We start from the raw sequence: 20,598 nt of genomic DNA, 5'->3' as shown, positions 1-20,598 counted from the left end.
GATCACTTGAGCCCAGGAGGTTGAGGCCGAGTGAGCGGTGATGGCACTGCTGCACTCTATCCTGGGTGACAGAGTAAGAACCTGTCTCAAAAGAAAGAAAGAGAAGAAAAAACAAAGGCCTGGAGCTTGGGTCACAATCAGTTGGATACCCTTGGAACTTCTGTGTGCCTAAGAATCACCTGCAGTGTATTCAAAGTGGAGATTTTTGGAGCTCACCCTCAAAGGTTCTGATGTGTTGGCCCTGGAGTAGGCTAGAGAAGTCTGCATTTACAACAAGATTACCAAGTGATTCTCTACAGGTGACTGGACTTCAGATGACTGAACTGCCTTTCTGGGGTTTCCTATCTTTTCTAGTTTCTCTGGGCAAAGGATTGAACTGCACTGCTACCTGGAGGCCCTTGCATCTGCCCTGCTGCCCCCAGCACAGTTGCCCTCTCCTGGCTTCCTACTTCTCCACAATTCTTTAACCCTTTGAGTACCCAGGTAACCTGAGCTCCCTTTAAATCTTTAACACCTGAACACATGCTGAGAGCACATATATTAGCCTTGTTCCTATTAATATCTGCTGTGCACTTTGCTTAAAGCACAAACTCAACAAATATTCATTCTTTACTATTGTATTGTGTAAATATCCATTTAGTTCTCTTCAATTTATATGTCTGGTTTTCCTCAACTAGGTTGTAAGATGCTTGAGAAGAAGAACTGGTCTTCAATTTCTTCTGTATTACTTAAGGGCTCTCCGTATTTAGAAGATGCTCAGCAAAGATTGCTGACTCATTCAGTTACGATAGGAGGTGTATAATCGATGTTTGTTGAATTAATTAACCGTCCAAAGGTAACCACTATTCTGTCATAGATGATGGGATTTTTGTCTCTGGAAATCATTTGAACATTTATACTTGGTTTTCCACCTTAAATATTCAGAGAGGAGGAAACAAAAAATAACCCAATTTTAGCCTCAGAGGTAAAATACTTAACTACTCAACATTCTTTGTTTTGCATGAGGAAATGTTTAACCAAGATTCCTCAGGTTACAGTCAGATGGTCAAATTTTCAAAAACAAATGTGCACACACAAGTAGGCAGGCATGATTTACCTCAAAATGCAACTGCTTGTGGGTTATGTCTCTACTTCTGTTTATAGGACCTCAAATTTTTTCTAAAGCTTAGATTAGCTGAATAAGTTCTTTGTCCTTCAGCACAAAAATCATCATCAAAGACAATTGTTGAGAACCCTGAAGGTTGGTCATAGCATAAGTAGAGGTAGAATTATAAGATAAAAATGCTTGCCTTCAAGAAGTTTACAGTCTAACTGGAGTGACATAAATGAGCATAAATCATAATTGAGAATAAACAATTATGTTAGGAATTTCTAGAATCATGAAGATTATCTAGTTCAAACCTCTTGCTTTTCAGATAACAGAGTTAGGTTGGAGGAAGAGATGCTGAGTGGTAAAATATTGTGGTCAAGGTCATAGAGAATGTAAAAGGTTAAAGGCATAGCTTTAACTAGACCCCTGGTTCCTGTTCTCTTATTTATAGGGCCTTTCCAGACCCCAGCAAAACCTAAACTAAGAAAAAAGTTTGCGTTTTGCCAGAGCCTTAACAACCTGATGAGGATGACCAGGACTATAAGGCCTGTCAGTCTAGAGCGTTATTAGTCACATCAAGGGATGAACATCATGGGATTGCAGCCAGGAAGTTAATTAGATGGAAATGGGTATATGAGTCATGCAATTTCAGATGAGGAGGCAGAGACCAGGATCTAGAGCAGTGCTGGCCAGTAGAAATATAATTTGAGTCACAAATGGATGCCACATATATAATTTTAAAATTTCTAGAAGCCATGATAAAAAAGTGAAAAGAAATAGATGACTAATTTTAATAATATATTTTATTTAATCCAATATCTCTAAAGTGTTATTTCACCATGTAATTAATATAAAAAATAATATATTTGACATTTGCTTTTGTTTATTAAGTCTTTGAAATCCAGTATATATTTTACACTAACAGGAGATCTCAAATGTTTAATAGCAGCAAGTGTCTAGTGGCTTTCCTGTTGGACAGCAGCTGTCTAGAGGAAGCTCACTGATAGGACAAATTAGGTAGTATAATGCCAAACAAATTGACTTGGTCTGAGGATCTCCTAGAGAACACTGCTCAAGCTATTATATGCATAGAACTTAGCTGGGGATCTGACTAAAATGCAGATTCTGATTTACTAGGTGTTACGGTTTGAATGTGTCCCCCAAAAGCCACGTGTTGAAAACTTAATCTTTAATGCAACAGTGTTGGGAGGGCAGGACTAATGGGAGGTGTTTAGGTTATGAGGACTCGACCTTCATAAATTGACTAATGCCGGTTATAAAAGGGCTAGAGGCTGCAAGTATGATGTCTTGCTTTCTCTCTCACCTTCTGTTGCCCTTCTGCCTTCTGTGATGTAATGATGCAGCATAAATGCCCTTGAGAGATGTGGGCCCTCAATCTTGGTCTTCTCCGCCTCCAGACCTGTAAGAAATAAATCTTAGTTCTTTAAAAGTTACCCAGTTTCAGGTATTCCATTATAACAGTACAAAACAAACTAAAACACTGAGTCTGCGATAGGTCTAGAATTCTGCATTTTTAACAAGCTTCAAGTGATGCTGATGCCCTGGTCTGCCATCCACACTTTTTTTTTTACTATTGCATTTTAGGTTTTGGGGTACATGTGAAGAACATGCAAGATTGTTGCATAGGTACACACATAGCAGTGTGATTTGCTGCCTTTCTCCCCATCACCTATATCTGGCATTTCTCCCCACGCTGTCCCTCCCAACGCCCCACCCCCGATGTCTCTCCCCTATTTCCCCCTGACAGACCCCAGTGTGTGATGCTCCCCTCCCTGTGTTCATGTGTTCTCATTTTTCAACACTCACCTATGAGTGAGAACATGCAGTGTTTGATTTTCTGTTCTTGTGTCAGTTTGCTGAGAATGATGGTTTCCAGCTTCATCCATGTCCCTACAAAGGACACAAACTCATCGTTTTTGATGGCTGCATAATATTTCATGGTGTATATGTGCCACATTTTCCCTGTCCAGTCTATCATCGATGGGCATTTGGGTTGGTTCCAGGTCTTTGCTATTGTAAACAGTGCTGCAATGAACATTCGTGTGCATGTGTCCTTATAGTAGAACGATTTATAATCCTTTGGATATATACCCAGTAATGGGATTGCTGGGTCAAATGGAATTTCTATTTCTAGGTCCTTGAGGAATCACCATACTGTCTTCTATAATGGTTGAACTAGTTTACACTCCCACAAGCAGTGTAAAAGTGTTCCTATTTCTCCACATCCTCTCCAGCATCTGTTGTCTCGAGATTTTTTAATGATCGCCATTCTAACTAGCGTGAGATGGTATCTCAATGTAGTTTTGATTTGCATTTCTCTAATGACCAGTGACGGTGAGCATTTTTTCATGTTTTTTGGCCTCATATATGTCTTCTTTTGTAAAGTGTCTGTTCATATCCTTCACCCACTTTTGAATGGGCTTGTTTGTTTTTTTCTTGTAAATATGTTTTAGTTCTTTGTAGATTCTGGATATCAGCCCTTTGTCAGATGGGTAGATTGCAAAAATTTTTTCCCATTTTGTTGGTTGCTGATTCACTCTAATGACTGTTTCTTTTGCCATGCAGAAGCTGTGGCGTTTGATTAGGTCCCATTTGTCTATTTTGGCTTTTATTGCCAATGCTTTTGGTGTTTTGGTCATGAAGTCCTTTCCTACACCTATGTCCTGACTGGTTTTGCCTGGATTTTCTTCTAGAGTTTTTATGGTATTAGGTCTTATGTTTAAGTCTTTAATCCATCTGGAGTTAATTTTAGTGTAAGGTGTCAGGAAGGAGTCCAGTTTCTGCTGTCTACACATGGCTAGCCAGTTTTCCCAACACCATTTATTAAACAGAGACTCCTTTCCCCATTGCTTGTTTTTGTCAGGTTTGTCAAAGATCAGATGGTTGTAGATGTGTGGTGTTGCCTCCAAGGCCTCTGTTCTGTTCCATTGGTCTATATATCTGTTTTGGTACCAGTACCATGCTATTTTGATTACTGTAGCCTTGTAGTATAGTTTGAAGTCCGGTAGTGTGATGCCTCCCGCTTTGTTCTTTTTGTTCAGAATTGACTTGGCTATGTGGGCTCTCTTTTGGTTCCATATGAAGTTTAAGGTGTTTTTTTTCCAGTTCTGTGAACGAGGTCTTTGGTAGCTTGATGGGGATAGCGTTGAATCTGTAAATTACTTTAGGCAGTATGGCCATTTTCCTGATATTGATTCTTCCTAATCATGAACGTGGAATGTTTCTCCATCTATTTGTGTCCTCTGTTATTTCATTGAGCAGTGGCTTGTAGTTCTCCTTGAAGAGGTCCTTTATGTTCCTTGTTAGTTGTATTCCTAGGTATTTTATTCTCTTTGTAGCAATTGTGAATGGCAGTTCATTCTTGATTTGGCTCTCTTTAAGTCTGTTATTGGTGTATAGGAATGCTTGTGATTTTTGCACATTGAGTTTGTATCATGAGACTTTGCTGTAGTTACTTATCAGTTTCAGGAGATTTTGGGCTGAGACGATGGGGTCTTCTAGATATACAATCATGTCATCTGCAAATAGAGACAATTTGACTTCCTCCTTTCCTATTTGAATACTTTTTATTTCTCTTTCTTGCCTGATTGCTCTGGCTAGAACTTCCAATACTATATTGAACAGGAGTGATGAGAGAGGGCATCCTTGTCTAGTGCCAGATTTCAAAGGGAATGCTTCCAATTTTTGCCCATTCAGTATGATATTGGCTGTTGGTTTGTCATAAATAGCTTTTATTATTTTGAGATACGTTCTGTCAATACCTAGTTTATTGAGGGTTTTTAGCATAAAGGGCTGTTGAATTTTGTCAAAGGCCTTCTCTGCATCAATTGAGATAATCATGTGGTTTTTGTCTTTGGTTCTGTTTATGTGGTGAATTACATTTATAGACTTGCATATGTTGAACCAGCCTTACATCCCTGAGATGAAGCGTACTTGTTCATGGTGGATAAGCTTTTTGATGTGCTCTTGCAATCACTTTGCCAGTATTTTATTGAAGATTTTTGCATCTATGTTCATCATGGATATTGGCCTGAAGTTTTCTTTTCTTGCTGAGTCTCTTCTGGGTTTTGGTATCAAGATGATGTTGGTCTCATAAAATGATTTGGGAAGGATTCTCTCTTTTTGGATTGTTTTGGATAGTTTCAGAAGGAATGGTACCAGCTCCTCTTTGTGTGTCTGGTAGATTTCAGCTGTGAACCCATCTGGACCTGGGCTTTTTTTGGGTGGGCCATCCACACTTTGAGTAGCCAGTTTAATCCAGGAGATCAGTCATGTCAGGGAGACATAAACAAATAAGGAGGCCAATCAGAATTTTATCAGTAGAGGGAAATGTTTCTCCCCACTGAGTTCTTTGGTCCATGAAATAGGAACTCTGTCGATCGTCCTGTCCTCTCAAAGTAGTAATGGGTGCTCCTTCTATACTCTACACCCTTCACTGAACTCTCTCTATAGGATACAACAGTGACATATCTGAGAGGAGAGATTGGGCAATGATCTCTGTCCATAAGAGGACTGACGTCCCACTGCCTTCACCTGCTCAGAAATGCTGTCTTCACACTTGAGCATCCTCGTTCTGCTCCCTTCTCCCATGGGAATTGTAGCTCAGTCATTGCCTAAGTCATTCCTTTCAGAAACCTGTATCTTTCTTTCTCTATTTTGTTCTCATTTCTATCTATAGGTGACATAGTTTGGTGAGCATCCTTACCCAAATCTCTTGTCAAATAGTAATTCCCATATTTGAGATGAGACCTGGAGGTAGGTAATTGAATTGTAGGTGTGGATTTCCCCCTTGCTGTTGTCATCATAGTGAGTGAGTTCTCACAGATCTGGTTGTTTAAAAGTGTATAGCACCTCCCTCCTTATTCTGCCTCTCTTCCTCCTGCTCCAACCATGTAGGACGTGCTGGCTTCACCTTTGCCTCTGTCATGATTGTAAGTTTCCTGAGGCCTCCTCAGCCATGCTTCCTGTAATGCCTGTGGAATCATAAGCCAACTAAACCTTTTTTTTTTTTTAATTATAAATGACACAGTCCCAGGTGCATCTTTATAGCAGTGTGAAAATGGACTAATACAGAAAATTGGTACCAGAGAAGTGGGGCATGGCTATAAAGATACCTGAAAATGTGGAAGCAGCTTTAAAACTGGGAATAGGCAGATTTGGAACAGTTTGGAGGTCTCAGAAGAAGATAGATGAGGTAAAGTTTGGAACTTCCTAGAGACTTGTTGAATGGTTGTGACCAAAATGCTGATAGTGATATGGACAGTGAAGTCCAGACTGAGGAAGTCTCAGATGGAGGTGAGGAACTTACTAGGAACTGGAGCAAAGGTCATTCTTACCATGCTTTAGCAAAGAAACTGGCAGCATTGTGCTCCGGCTCTAAGGATCTGTGGAACCTTGAACTTGAGTGAGATGATTTGGTGTATCTGGTGGAAGAAATTTCTAAGAAGCTAAGCATTCAAAATGTGGCCTGTCTGCTTCTAAAAGCATATGCTTATATATTTGCACAAAGAGATGATCTGAAACTGGAACTTACCTTTAAAAGGGAAGCAGAGCATAAAAGCTTACAAAATTTTCAGCCTGACCATGTTGTAGAAAAGAAAACACATTTTTTTTTTTACAGGAATTCAAGACTGCAGAAATATGCATAAGTAAAGAGGAGCCAAATGTTAATAGCCCAGACAATGAGGAAATGCCTCCAGGACATTTCAGAGACCTTCACAGTAGCCCCTTCCATCACAGGCCTGAAGGCCTAAGAGGGAAACATGGTTTTGTGTGCCAGACTCAGGGCCCTGCTGCTCTTTGCAGCCTCAGGACATGGCACCCTGCATCCTAGCCACTCCAGCTCCAGCTGTGGCTAAAAGGGGCCAAGGTACAGCTTGGGCCATTGCATCAGAGGGTGCAAGCCCCAAACCTTAGTGTCTTCCACATGGTGTTGGGCTTGCAGGTACACAGAAGGTAAGAGTTGAGGATTGGGAGCCTCTGTCTAGCTTTCAGTGGATGTATGGAAATACCTGGATGTCCAGGCAGATGTCTGCTACAGGGGCAGAGCCCTCATGGAAAACCTGTAGTAGGGCAGTGCAGGGGGAAATGTGTATTGAAATCCCCACACAGAGTCTCCACTGGGGCACTGCCTAGTGGAGCTGCGAGAAGAGGGTCACCGTCCTCCAGACCCCAGAATGGTAGATTTACCAACAGCTTGCACCATGTGCCTATAAAAGCTTCAGGCACTAAGTGCCAGCCCATATAAGCAGTCATGGAACCATAGCCTGTAGATCCACAGGCCCAAGGCCTAAGGCCTTGGGAGCCTGTCCCTTCCATTAGTTTGACCTGGATGTGAGACATGGAGTCAAAGGAGATTATTTTGGACCTTTAAGAGTTAATAATTGCCCTGGTAAATTTCAGACTTGCATAGGGCTTGTAGCCCCATTGTTTTTGCCAATTTCTGTCATGCACTGATCTCTAAAAGGCAGAACCTGGGCTGTGATTGAGGTGTGCTTCCATAGGGGAGAGAAGCAGAAAGAGGGTGCTCAGGTGTGAGGACAGGTGTCTCTGAGGGGGTGAAGGCAGTTGGTGACATCAGGCCACTCATGGACAGAGACCATTGCCTAATATCTCCACCCACATATGTCACTGTTGTGTCCTATGGAGAGGGTTGGGTGGGGAGTGTAGAGCATGGAAGAATCACCCTTTACTTCTTTGAGAAGCCAGAATGATTGGCAGAAGTTCCTATTTCATGGGCCAAGGAACTCAGTGAGGAGAAACATTTCCCTCTGCTGATAAAATTCTGATTGGCCTATTTAGAACTACTTTATTTGTTTATATCTGCCCACCATGGTTAATATTCCAGATTAACTTATCTCTCAAAGTGAGGGTGACAGACCAGGGCATCAGCATTACCTGAAGGCTTGTTAGAAATGCAGAATCCTAGACTTATCCCAGACCTAATGAATCAGAGTCTGCATTTTAATCGGATCTCTAGGTAAGACCTGTGGGCATTAAGTTTGTATGTAAATGTGGGTCTGTGTCTGGGCTATGCATCCTGTACCATTGGCCTATTTCTCTATAACTATTTTAATAAATGTGTAACATATTTTCTTAGTTCTAAGAACTTTATAATAAATCTTGATATTTTATTTAAAAAAAACTCCTGATAGGATTCAGGAAAACAATAAAACAATATCCCATAATACTTTAAGCTGGAAAAAATTAAGAGAATGATTGAAACAAGAAGGTTATGCTCACCTTTCCCAGCCCTTCTTCCCCAAAGGTCAGCCATGAAATATGGATAGGATCATCTGACTTCCCCTGAAGCAGGTCCTAAGACCCTAATTGAGACCCTCGTTAGACTTGGAGGAAAGGAATATTCTTATCTCTAAAGATGCCTCCTGAGTGACTTGGTGCTGTCTTTGAGATAATGAGTGAGTTCTTCTTCTATGTTCATGGAAGATTTGGTTGTTTGGGTTCACAGAGAAGAATCTGAAGAAACAGGCCTTGCTAACTTTCCTCCAGTTCATTACCATTAGCTCATACCATTTTTGCCCTACCGTTTTTCTCCACATTTCCCTACTCTTCCTCGAACGTAGCTTAAAAAATATACAGATGTATCCATTTCTTCAGGTGTTCATTTTCTTCTGAAGTCTTTCATGTCACATAAAACTCATTAAATAAATTTGTATGCTTCTCTCTTGTTATTTTGTTTTTTGTTATAGGGGCCTCAGCCATAAGCCTAAGGAAAGTGAAGGAAAAGATATTTGTTTCTTCCTTGTATTACCTGGCCCCCACCCATATTGTTCTTCATGTTAAATGATATTAAATGGATCGATTTCTGCAATTTGATTCTTTCGTGTAAATTTTAAATTTGTTATGTTGCATGAAAATCTTTAATGGAATTTGATAAATTTCACTGAAATTATGGATTATTGACATAGATATCTTTATAGATCATAAAAAGAGTTGATGTCTGTTTGATAATACATAGTCCTCAGTCTCTTTCTTTAATTTGATTTTTTGTAACTTTGTAGGAATCCATCATTGGATTGGATCTATCATCATTTCGCTTTATAACATAACTCTAAAAAGACTGTTATTTTCATTTTCGTGGGGGTGTTTATACGTTGTGGTTCTTATATAGCTTGGATAGTTCAATAGTGGTATTTTTAATGTGCTAAGGAATTCTATAAAGGGTGTGAGTGGCCCTAGGGACAAGTGGGAAAATATTTAAACTATGGGAGGGGAAAAGACAATCCAGGTTAGGATTGCCAGATAAAATATAGGAGATTTTATTAAATTTAACATTAGATAAACAATAAATTTTGTTTTAGTGTGAGTATGTTTTATGCAATATTTGTGAACTTGTCAGCAGAACAGCTTAGCTAGAAAAGAAGATATTATTGTGATTCCAACAGGTAGACAGAGGAGAATGCTGGAGTCAGGTCACACTGACTCCTGTGAAAACTGATTGTTAAATTTTTAAAAATTGTGTGAGTCAGTTGTTAAGCCATTTGTAGCTCAGAACTGGTCACAGTGGGTGCATGTACACCAGAGAAATAGGCAAATGCTACAAATTATGGCTCCTTCTTACCCCTTTCCCAGCTGTTTAATATCAATCAGCACACCAGTAGATACAGTTAAGTTGGCCAAATTATGAAGGTCTTGAGTTCCATTCTAAGGAATGGGCACCTACTAAAGATCTTAAGTAGGTAGGTAAACAGTTAAAAAACTATATCAGGAAAACTAATCTGATAGCAGTGGGTTTGTGAGAGATTAGAAAGAGATTGAGTCAGGGAATTGTTATAATGAACCAAGTTTGAGGTGAGTAGACTTGAGCAAGAGAGAAGACAGGAGAAAGGAAAACAAGTTAAATGCTAAGAACATTGGATAGGGAAGAATTTGAAGGACTGGTGATTGTCTTTTTTCACTCAATCTCTAGGTCTGCAGATGTTTGAGTATAAAGTTTCAAGCCTGAGAGAAAGGAAAAATGTTGGTGTACTTGGCAGATAAATAATGATGTTCAGGGATGTCCATTTGGGAATAGATGTGGCAGTAGAGGCTGTGAAAAGATTTGCTGTTTAATGAAAACTGCGTCAAGAGATGAGAATGAAGGGACTGTTAATTAGTGAAAGTCCCTTGTGTTTTTTGCTCTTTTCTTAATGTCATATTTCAATGAAGTATAATTTATATACAGTCAATGCACAGATTTTAAGTGGGTAGTTCTATGAGAGTTTGGAGACATATTTACATCCTTGCAATAAACATCTTAATCAAGATATAAAGCATTTCTGACAGCTCAGGTTTCCTTATGTCTCCAGTTCCCTCCACCCCAGATAAAAACCACTGTTCTGACTTCCATTATCATAGATAATGTTCTTGAATTTAATTTAAATGAAATCATGAAGTATATATTCTCTTTTGTGTCTGGGTTTTCATTCAGCATAATGATTTTGAGATCCATCCATGCTTTCATGTGTACGAGTAGTGTTTTTTAAATCGGCAACTGCAGTTTATTATATAAATATACAATTTGCTCATCCATTATCCTATTCATGAATATTTGGGCTGTTTCTATTTTGGGACTATTATAAATATTAGTGCTATAAAGACTTTTGCACAAAGATTTTTGTGGGCATGTAATTTCATTTGTCTAGAGTTTATAACTAGGATTGTAATTATTGTATCATAGGTTAAATCTATGCTTAACGTTAAAAGAAACTGCCAAAGAGTTCTCCAAAGTGGTTGTATCACTTTACACTGTCACTAGCAAGGTAACAGTTTCAGTTACTCAACAGTTTCACCACCTTGCTAATATTTTGTATCTACATTCATAAAAAATGTTGGATATTGGTCAATAACTTTTATTTCCTTTTTTGTGAGGTTTTAGTGTCAAGGTCATGGTTGCCTCATATATTTGAACTCTATATTTTGAAAGTGTGTAGAATTGATATTATTTCTTCCTTAGATGTTTAGAATTCATCAGTGAAGCTATATGGGCCTAGTGTTTTCTCTGTGGGAAGATTTATATTTACAAATTCAATTTCCGTAACACATATAGGACTATTTAAATACTCTATTTCTTTTTGGTTCACTTTTGGTAAGTTTATCTTTTGAGGAATAAGTCCATTTTTATTTAATAATTTAGATGAGTTCCTTGTTATCTAACAAATTTTGACCTTATTTACATGAAGTTGATTATAATACACTCTTTTTATTCTCTTACTGTCTGTAGAATCTCCAATCATATCTCCACTTAACTTTCAGCTATTGGTAATTTTGTTTTATCTCTTTTTTGTCTTAATCAGTCTTCTCAGCATTTTATCAATTTTATTAATTTTTGTCAGAGAACAATTAGACTTCACTGATTTTCTTAATTTTTGGTTTTCTATTACTTTGATATCCACATTTATCTTTATTATATTATTTACTACATTTACTCTTGTTTAATTTGTTTTCAAACTGAAACTTTAGGTGATTGTCGATCTTTTTTCTTTTCTAACATAAACATTTAAAGTTATAAATTTCCCTCTAAGCATACTTTAGGTATATCCCATAAATTTTGAAATATCATGTTTTCCTTTCCATTCAGTTCAAAATATTTCCCAAATTCTCTTGTAATTTTTCTTTACCCAATGAGTTTTTTAGAAGTATGTTGTTTACTATCTAAATATTTGGGGGAATTTTCTAGATTTTTGTTACTGATTTCTAATATAATTACTTTATGATCATCAGAGAACATATTCTGTATAATCTCATTTCTTTTAAATTTATCAGTATTTGTTTTATGGAACAGCTTATGATTTATCTTGGTAAATGTTCCATGTGCACTTGAAAAGAATGTGTGTTTTGTTATATTTAGGTGAGGTGTTCTAAAAATCTCAATTAAGTCTAATTGCTTAGTAGTATCTTTCAGCTTAAAAAAATTATTTCAATGGTTTTGGGGGAACAGGTGGCATTTGGTTACATAGATAAGCTATTTAGTAATGATTTCTGAGATTTTGGTACACCTCTCGCCCAAGCAGTGTACACTGTATCCAATGTGTTGTCATTTATCCCTCACCTACCTCGAACCCTTGCCCTCAAGTCTCCAAAGTGTATTTTATCATTCTTATGCCTTTGCATATTCATAGCTTAGCTCCCACTTAGAGTAAAAACATACGGTATTTGGGTTTTCATTCCTGAGTTACTTCACTTAGAATAATGGTTTCCAATTCCATCCAGTTGCTGTGAATGCCATTATTTCATTTCTTTTTATGGTTGAGTAGTATTCCATAGTATATATGTTGATTTTGGGTTTGGATTGTTCTTGTTTCTCTAGTTCTTTGAAGTGTGACCTTAGATTTTAAGATATATATCACAAATAATCCCATCAAAAAGTGAACAAAAGATGTATATATATGTATGTATTATGTGTATTTATATACATAAAGGACTGTTCTATGTATATCTGCGTGTGTGTATGTGTGTATATATATGTGTGTATATATATACATACTATATACATGTGTATATATGTATATATATACATATATACATACTATATACATGTGTATATATGTATATATACATATATACATATATATACATGTGTATATATGTATATATGTACACATATATGTACATGTGTATGTATGTATATATATGTGTGTGTGTATATATATATTTGACAATCTAAGGTCACACCTCAAGGTGGTGTTCCCTTTTCACCACATCTATACCAACTGATCTATTATTTTTATTTTTTATTTTTCAATTATGGCCATATTTGCTGGTGTAAAGTGGTATCTCATTGTGGTTTTAATTTGCATTTCCCTGGTAATTAGTGATGTTGAGCATTTTTAGAATATGATTATTGGCCATTTGTATATTTTCTTCTGAGAATTGTCTATTCATCTCCTTTGCCCACTTTTTGATGGGATTATTTGTTTTCTTCTTGCTGATTTATTTGAGTTCGTTGTAGATTCTGAATATTAGTCTTTTGTTGGATGCATAGTTTGAGAATATTTTCTTTTGCTCTTTGGATTGTCTGTCTACTCTGCTGATTATTTCTTTTGCTGTGCATTTGCCTTTTGGTTTAATTAGGTCCCATCTATTCATTTTTTTTTTCTTTTTTTTTTGCGTTTGCTTTTTGGTTCTTGGTCATATCTCTTTGCCTAAGGCAATGACTGGCAGAGTTTTTTCAATGTTATCTCCTAGAATGTTTATGGTTTTAGGTCTTAGATTTAAGTTTTTGATCAATCTTGAATTGATTTTTTTTTTTTTTGCAGAAGGTGAGAGAGAATCCAGTTTCATTCCCCTACATGTGACTTGCCAGTTATCCCAGAAGCATTTATTGAATAGAGTGTTCTTTTCCCATTTTATGTTTTTGTTTACTTTGTTGAAGATCAGTTAATTATAAGTGTTTGACTTTATTTCTGGGTTCTCTATTCTGTTCCATTGGTCTATGTGCATATTTTCCATATTATGCTCTTTTGGTGACTATAGTCTTGTAGTATGGGTTGAAATCAGGTAATGTGATGCCTCCAGATTTGTTATTTTTGCTGTATAACAGTGCTACTGATTTGTGCACATTGATTTTGTACCCTGAAACTTTATTGAAATTATTTATCAGATCTAGGAGGTTTTTGGGTAATTCTTTAGGATTTTCTGGATATATGATCATATCATTGATGAACTGAACAATTTTACTTCCTCTTTATTGATTTGGTTGTCCTATATTTCTTTCTGTTGTCTGATTGCTTGGCTAGGACTTTCGGTACTATGTTGACTAGAAGTTGTTAAAGTGGACATCCTTGTCTTGTTCCACTTCTTGGAGGGAATGCTTTCAACTTTTCCGCATTCAGTATAATGTTGGCTGTGGATTTGCCATAGACAGCTTTTAATACCTCAAGGTATATCCCTTTTATGCCAATTTTGCTGACGGTTTTAATCATAAAGGGATGCTGGATTTTGTCAAGTGCCTTTTCTGTGTCTATTAAGATGATCACGTGATTTTTGTTTTTAATTATGTTTATGTGATGTATCACATTTACTGACTTGCATATGTTAAATCATTCCTCCATCGCTGGTATGAAACGCACTTGATCATGGTGGATTACCTGTTTGATATGCTGTTGGATTCGTTTAGCTAGTACTTTGTTGAGGATTTTGTATTCATGTTCATGAGGGATATTGGTCCGTGGTTTTCTTTTTTTGTTATGTTCTTTCCTGGTTTTGGTGTTAGGGTGATACTGGCTCCATAGAATGATTTAAAGAGGATTCCCTCTTTCTCTATCTTTTGGAATAGTTTCAGTAAGATTGATAATAGCTTTTCTTTGAATGTTGATAGAATTCAGCTATGACTCCAAATGGTCCTGGATGTTTTCTTGGTTGGCTTTTTAAAAATTACTCTTTCAATCTTGCTACTTATTACTGGTCTGTTCAAAGTTTCTATTTCTCCCTGATTTAATCTAGTAGGGTCGTATATTTCCAGAAATTTATCCATTTCCTCTGGATTTTCTACTTTGTACACATAAAGGTATTCATAGTAGCCTTGAATGACCTTTTGTGGTTCTGTGGTATCAGTTGTAATACCTCCCATTTCATTTTGAATCGAACTTATTTGGATCTTCTCTCTTCTTGATTAATTTTACTAATTTTCTTATAGTCACTATTGGGAATAAAAAAATTTCACTAATGGTCTATTAATTTTGTTTATTTTTTTAATGAACCAGCTGTTTGTTTCTTTTCTTTTCTTTTTTTGGTATTTTGTATTTTTCTGTTTGAATTGCATTTAGTTCTTCTCTGATCTTGGTTATTTCTTTTCTTCTTTGGAGTTTGGGTTTGGATTGCTCTTGTTCCTCTATCTATGGTGTGACCTTGGATTGTTTATGTGTGCTCTTTCAGACTTTTTGATGTAGGCATGTAATGCTATGAACTTTCCTCTTAGCACCACTTATGCTGTATCCAAGAGGTTTTGGTAAGTTGTGTCACCATGATTTTTCAGTTTAAAAAATTTTGAAATTTCCATCTTGATTTCATTGTTGACTCAAAGATCATTCAAGAGCAGATTATTTAATTTCCATGTATTTGTACAGTTTTGAGAGTTCCTTTTGGAGTTAATTTCCAGTTTTATTCCACCGTGGTCTGAGGGGATACTTGATACAATTTTGATTTTCTTAAATTTATTGAGGCTTGTTTTATGGCCTATGGTTTATCTTAAAGAATGTTCCATGTGCTGATGACTAGAATATATATTCTGCAGTTGTTGGGTAGAATGTTCTGTAAATGTCTATTAAGGCCATCTATTCTAGGGTACAGTTTAGTCCATTATTTCTTTGTCGACTTTCTGTTTTGATAACCTCTCTAGTGCTGTCAGTGGAATATTTAAGTTCCCCATTATTATTGTGTTGCCATCTATCTCATTTCTTAGCCCTAGTAATACTAATTGTTTTATAAATCTGGGAGCTCCAGCATTAGGTGCAATTATATTAGGATTGTGATATTTTCCCGTTGGACTGATCTTTTTTTTTTTTTTTTTTAATATATGGAGTTTTGCTCTTCTTGCCCAGGCTGGAGTGCAATGGTGCGATCTCAGCTCACCACAACCTCTGCCTCCCGGGTTCAAGTGATTCTTCTGTCTCAGCCTCTGAGTAGCTGGGGTAACAGGCATGTGCCACCATGTCTGGCTGATTTTGTATTTTTGGTAGAGATGGGGTTTCTCCATGTTGGTCAGGCTGGTCTTGAACTCCTGACCTCATGATCCACCCACATTGGACTCCCAAAGTGCTGAGATTATAGGTGTGAGCCACTGTGCCTGGCCTGGATTGATCCTTTTATCACTAGGTAATGTCCCTCTTTGTCTTTTTAAACTGCTGTTGCTTTAAAGTCTGTTTTACCTGTTGGTTTCCATTTATGTAGAATATCTTTTTCCACCCCTTTACCTTAAGTTTATGTGAGTCCTTAGTGTTAAGTGAGTCTCTTGAATCCAGCAGATTTTTATCCATTCTGCCATTCTGTATCTTTTAAGTGGAACATTTAGGCCATTTACATTCAAAGTGGGTATTGAGATGTGTTCTATTCCTCATGCTAGTTGTTGCCTAAATAACTTGTGTATTTTCATTGTGCTATTGCTTTACAGGCCCTGTGAGGTTTATATGTTAAGGAGGTTCTATTTTGGTGTACTTTGAGGATTTGTTTCATAATTTAGAACCCCTTTTAGCATTTCTGGTAGTGCTGGCTTTGTAGTGATAAATTCTCTCTGTATTTGCTTGTCTGAAAAAGGCTTTATCTTCTTCATTTATGAATCTTAGTTTTCCCGGATGCAAAATTCTTGGCTCACTATCATTTTATTTAAGGAGGCTAAAGATAGGACCCTAATCTGTTCTGGCCTGTAAGGTTTCTGCTGAGAAATCTGTTGTTAATCTCTTAAGTTTTCCTGTAAACGTTACCTGACACTTTTGACTCACAGCTCTTAAGATTCTTTCCTTCATCTTGACTTTAGATAACCTGATGACTAAGTGGCTAGGTGATGATCTTTTCGTGATGAATTTCCAGGTGGTATTTGAGCTTCTGGTATTTGGATGTCTAAATCTCTAGCAAGGCCAAGGAAATTTTCTTTCCTCAAGTATTCCTTCAAATAATTTTTTCGAATTTTTATATTTCCCTCCTTCCTCAGGAACACCAGTTATTCTTAGGTCTGGCCATTTAATAGAATCCCAAATATCTTGGAGGCTTTGTTCTTTTTTTTTTTTTTTTTTTTTTTTTTTTGACATATATATATATTTGTCTTTGTCTGATTGGGTGAATTTGAGAGCCAAGTCTTCAGGTTCTGAAGTTCTTTCTTCTACTTGTTTTAGTCTATTGTTAAAACTTTCCAGAGTTTGTATTTCTCTAAGTGTGTTTTTGATTTCCTAAAATTGTGATTATTTTTCTTTATGATATGTATTTCTATGGAGAATTTTTCATCTTTTAATTTCTTTAAGTTTGTTTTCACCTTTCTCTGGTTCTCCTTAAGTAGTGTAATAATCAACCTTCTAAATTCTTTATCTGGCAATTCAGAGCTTTCTTCTTGTTTGGATCCATTGCTGGGGATATAGTTGATCTTTTGGTGGTGTTACAGAACCCTGTTTCCAGAATTACTTTTCTGGTTCCTTCTCATTTGGGTAGACAATTTCAGTGGAAAGATCTGCAACTCAAGGGCTGCTGTTCAGATTCTTTGTCTTATGACATGATATCCCTTGATGTGGTTCTCTCCCCATTCCTCTAGGGATGGGGCTTCCTGCGCACCAGACTGCAGTGATGGTTATTGCTCTTTTGGGTCTAGCTATCCAGTGGGGCTACCAGGTTCTGGACTGGTGCTGGGGAATGTCTGAAAAGAGTCCTGTGATATCATCCCTCTTCAGGTTTCCCACCTGTGGATAACAGCACCTGGTTTGGTGGAGTTGGCAGGGGAATGAAGTAGACTGTGAGAGTCCTTTGTTGCAGTTTTGTTGAGTGTTCTGGCTTTCTCGAATGTTGGTTATGCTAGCAGTGAAGTTGTCACTTGGGCAGACTAAGGACCTCTGGTTAGCCAAGATGTTCCAGGTAGTGGTATTAGCTGTTGTTTTCTCCTTCTTGGGAGCAGGGCTATTCTTTCATGAGTTGCTGTAATGGCCTCAATTGGTTGGCCTCCTGCCAGGTGGTGATGCTTTCAAGAGAACATCAGCTGCAGTAGGAGAAGGGAGACGTAAGTTTACCCTGAGTTGGCCAGGGTGGGTATTCTGGTTTCTCTGATGAAGAGCAGGACCATAAAGCTCCAAAGAACATATGTCTTTTGTATTCAGCTACCAGGGCAGGTGGAGAAGTGCCACCAGGTTTAGACAGGTCTGAACTCACACCCTCCTTGGGCAGGGTTTGCAATGGACACTGTGAGAGATGGGAGGATGGTTCTCAGGCCAATAAGGTTACGTTCCAGAGGGGATTATGGCTACCTCTGCTGTGCCATATAGTTTGCCAGGGAAGAGGGGGATAGCCGGTAGTGACAAGCCTAACCCAGTTTCCACAGAGTTGGTAAGACCAGTCTAATTCCCACAGTACCCCATTAACAGCACCAGGTTTAGATCCAGTCAGTCTGCACATGGGGCTCAGACCTTGCTCCAGGCTGCCTCTGCAAAAGCAAGCACTGTTTTCAGGCCTTGCCCCTCCCCGTCTGCCCAATGTTGGTGGCAGCTCCTGTGCTTGTATCTACAGCAGTCCTTGTTCGTCCCCTGGATTCTGCTCAAGAAAGTTTGTTCCCAGTTGAAATTATTACAAAATTCAATTGGAAGCTTCTTTCACCCCAAGACCCCTCCCTAATTCCACTGGCTGCTTTCCCTGAGGGCCCCTGTTAGATATAGTCAGGGATGGCTTCTTGACCTTGAGCTGGGGACTGGGAGTGCCTACAAAGATCTTTCCACTGCTGCTTCTACTTTTATATTTTGCTGGCTCCCTAAATCTGTTTCAGCTCTAGGTAAGGTTAAATCCTCCCGTGGTCTGGATTTTCAGAATCCTCTGTAGGGATGTGTGTTCAGAGGCAGATTTTCCCCCTCACACTTTGGGAACTCACAGTTTTTCACCTATCACAGAATTTGCAGTGGTGTGCTGCTTCTTTCAAAGGATCTGTGAATTATTTTGGTTGTACTGGTATGTTCCTGGTATGAAAACGTTCACAGTGTGAGTCTCCATACACTGTTCTGTACATCCAAGCAGGAGCTGCCGGTTAGCCCTGTCTCCTATCTGCCGCCTTTCTCCCCTTCCCTGTTCAAGTTTTCTATATTATTACTGACTTTATGTCTTCTTGTTCTATCAATTATTAAGAGAAGGGTATTAAAATTTTCAAGCATAATTGTGATTTTTCTGTTTCTTTTGGGCAGTTCTGTCAGTTTTTGCTTAATGTATTTTGAAGTTCTATTATTAGGAGGATATACATTTAGAATTGTTAGGTATTCTTAATCAATTTATTCTTTTATTATAATTGAATGACCTTTATTCTTGGTAAAATTACTTATTCTGATTAATATTTTATATGATGTTAATCTTCTCTAGTATTCTTATCATTAGTGTTCTTCTGGTATACCTTTTAAAAGCCTATCACTTTTGTCCTACCTGTACCTTTATATATACATACATATATATATATATATATATTTTTTTTTTTTTTAGATATTTCTTTCTTTCTTTTCTTTCTTTTTTTTTTTTGTTTGGAGATCTGTGTGCCTTTATTAGTGAAGCCACTACTTAAAGAGGATGAAGCGGGAGGAGTGGGTGGCCTCGATGCCCAGCTGGCCATGCTTCACTGGCTTGTAGGTGATGGAGAATTCGCCTAGTTAGTGGCTGATTATCTTCAGCATGATCTCCACCTGGTTGAAGGTCTTGCGGCTGTAGATGCCCACCATCTCGGGAGAGATGATCATGTCCCGCAGGTGCGTCTTCACTACTTCCGGCTTCTCCACGGGAGGCACCTCCTCGCGCAGGCGCTTCAGCAGCTAGTGCTGCTTCCGCCGCAGGCCCGGGTTCAGCCGCGGCCGCTGCCGCGCACTGTGCAGCTGCGTCGTGTTCGCAGGACACGTCCAGCAACTGGTCCAGGTCCATACCGCGGTAGGTGAGCTTGCGAAAGGTCCGCTGCTTCTTCTACTCTGCCTCTGCCGTCTTGCTGGATCTTCAGAAAGGCTAGAGTAGATTTCTTACAGACAGGATACTGTAAGTGCTTTTGAAAATTGGGTTGGAGCTTTGCGCAGTGGCAGTATCGTAGCCATTGAGGTTTATACAAGGCGCGATTATTGCTAATAGAAAACTTTTCCCAATACCCTACGCCGTGACGACTTGCAGTATAGTCGACACTGGCAATTTTTGACAGTCTCTACGGAGACTGAATTTACAAAAAAAAGAAAAAGAAAAGGAAAAAACTTATGTTGGGCATTGCTTTTTTATTGCTGCCTTTTTTATGAGGCTGTTTAGACTATTTGCATTTTAAAAACAGCTTTATTTAGATATGATTGGTATACAATATAGTCTACCCATTTGAAGTGTACATTGCAATGTGTTCTAGCATATTCACAGGATTGTTCAACCATCCTCACAGTTTCATTTTGGAGGAACCATCTACATTTAATAGAAATACTAATATAATTGGATTTAAATCTATCATGCAGCTATTTGTCTTATTTTAGTCTTGTGGGTTTTGTTCCCTCTTTCTCTTTTCTTCCTGCTTTTGGATTAATTATTTATTAGTGTTCCATTTCTATGTTCACTACTGGCTTATTAGTCCACTAAAAGATTATTAGCCATACCTCTTTTTCCATTTTAGTGATCACTCTAATCATTATAATGTGCATTTTTAGCATATCATAGTCAAACTTCAAATGTCACATCACATATGGCACAGTACTATGCGTTCTGTGATACTATACTAGCAAGGAAAGAACGTTTTATTCCCAGCTTTGATTTGAAAAAAATCTCACGAAAAGGCTCTTTATAGCCTGGCTTGGGTGATATGTCTA

The 20,598-nt window shown here is 37.9% G+C and overlaps 1 non-coding gene across 1 annotated transcript; it reads left to right on the top strand.

Moving 5' to 3' along the window:
- Window positions 1–19,824: 19,824 nt before the first annotated feature.
- On the top strand, window positions 19,825–19,967 carry LOC116532175. Its single transcript, XR_004260738.1, has one exon. It is a non-coding gene; the product is annotated as a U4 spliceosomal RNA (small nuclear RNA).
- The last annotated feature ends 631 nt before the right edge of the window (window positions 19,968–20,598 follow it).

The sequence above is a fragment of the Sapajus apella genome, unplaced genomic scaffold, assembly GCF_009761245.1.
Source record: "Sapajus apella isolate SASKATOON/1434 unplaced genomic scaffold, GSC_monkey_1.0 scaffold74, whole genome shotgun sequence".
NCBI lineage: Eukaryota > Metazoa > Chordata > Mammalia > Primates > Cebidae > Sapajus > Sapajus apella.
The sequence above is the reverse complement of the archived record's forward strand: the minus strand, read 5'-3'. Positions and strand labels throughout refer to the sequence as shown.